We start from the raw sequence: 1,547 nt of genomic DNA, 5'->3' as shown, positions 1-1,547 counted from the left end.
AAAGACTATGGTATAAGCCTACAGCACCCAGTATTGCCAGGCGGTCTCCCATCCAAGTACTAACCAGGCCTGACCCTGCTTAGCTTCTGAGATCAGATGAGATCAGGCATGTGCAGGATAACAGTTGCTGCAGTAAAAGTGGCAATATTTGGATTCTGCTAGGCATTTGGAAATGTACTTCTTTCCCTTTAAAAAAAAAATGTATTTGTTTCTTTGATTGTTGTTCTGGCTTTGAGTTGTTTAATTGTTTTTTTTTTAATGTACTATGCATTAGATTCCTTGTGAACTGCCTTGGGAATATTTGTGTTACACTGCAGTTCAGAAATGTAGTGGATAATGTTCATACACCTGTTTATGGGACTGTGGGTTGCAGTATGGATCATGTAATGGGATTTTGGAAGAAATTGCTGTATACAATGTGTAATTTTGAATTAAAAGGTGTAGCCCAAAGAAAATCACAAAATGCTAAAGGTCAGGTCAGGACGTACTCAAAAATCTTTCCTAAAGTAATACTAAGAGTATCCTGATAAGTACTATGACGACTCCATTATGGCAATTCAGACTCAATTATTATGAATCTGGCACTATAATGGGCACCTTTGGCCCGACCACAAAAGAAAGTGCTGAAATAGGGTAGGAAAGTGCTTGAGGGTAGGAAAAATCTCTGTCATCTCTGTGGAATGAAGGGAGATGAAGAAAGGTTGCACCGGGCTGCCTCAGCTTTAACATACTTTGGGGGCAAAAGGGTGAAAGTGGTAGTTTAGCTTTCCATACAGACAAAGGACTTGAAAGGCCAGATGGACTTATTCCTATACAGATGGAAAGCTGCAGGAAGAATGAATCTGGAAGGGGTCCACAGTAGATTAACACAGGTGTTCCACATGCATTTGCAAGGACATACTCATACAAGTGTTTAATTAAGAGAATTACTAAAATTTGAAAGGAGGCAAGGTTCAAAAGTTTGCTTTCAGTTCTTGTTAGGACTGAAAAGTCATACATGGATGAGAAAGAACTGCAGGCAGAGCGTCTTGCACATGCTCCAAGGCAGAACCTCTTGAGAGAGGGTTGTGTTCTGCTGCATCTGGCCCTTGATAAGAGCCAAGGCACATTGCTTAATCATGAGTAAATGCAAGTGTGCTGCTGCGTTTAGCTTTTCATAGGTGTCAATACATTTTCCTTGTCAGCTTGTGGGGGAGGTCGACCTCCTTCTTGATAACTTGTTGAGGCCTGCGTTCATCTGATAGGGAGCACATGCCCGATCTCGTCTGATCTCGGAAGCTAAGCAGGGTCAGGCCTGGTTAGTACTTGGATGGGAGACCGCCTGGGAATACCAGGTGCTGTAGGCTTCTACCATAGTCTTTCGAGACTGAAGGTTGCCAGCCATTGGGGGCATGGCATTCCCCATCGGCCTGCCTTTCGAAGTGGACTGTGGCATGTTTGCTTACTTGTGAATGAGCGCAAACACGGCACTCCATGAGAACCACTGGCCAAGATGTTAATATATACCCCTATGCAAATTTCTCATTTTTTCTTCCTGCTGAGCCTGG

General features: G+C 43.1%; 2 pseudogenes; one reads left to right on the top strand and one right to left on the bottom strand.

The window, feature by feature from the left end:
- Positions 1-15: 15 nt before the first annotated feature.
- Positions 16-135, bottom strand: LOC136637363 (5S ribosomal RNA; annotated as a pseudogene).
- A 1,090-nt stretch (positions 136-1,225) lies between these two features.
- Positions 1,226-1,346, top strand: LOC136637075 (5S ribosomal RNA; annotated as a pseudogene).
- Positions 1,347-1,547: the final 201 nt, after the last annotated feature.

Source organism: Tiliqua scincoides, chromosome 1, assembly GCF_035046505.1.
Source record: "Tiliqua scincoides isolate rTilSci1 chromosome 1, rTilSci1.hap2, whole genome shotgun sequence".
In the NCBI taxonomy this organism is placed as follows: Eukaryota; Metazoa; Chordata; class Lepidosauria; order Squamata; family Scincidae; genus Tiliqua; species Tiliqua scincoides.
Note: the sequence above shows the minus strand (reverse complement) of the source record. Positions and strands in the feature narration are given on the sequence as shown.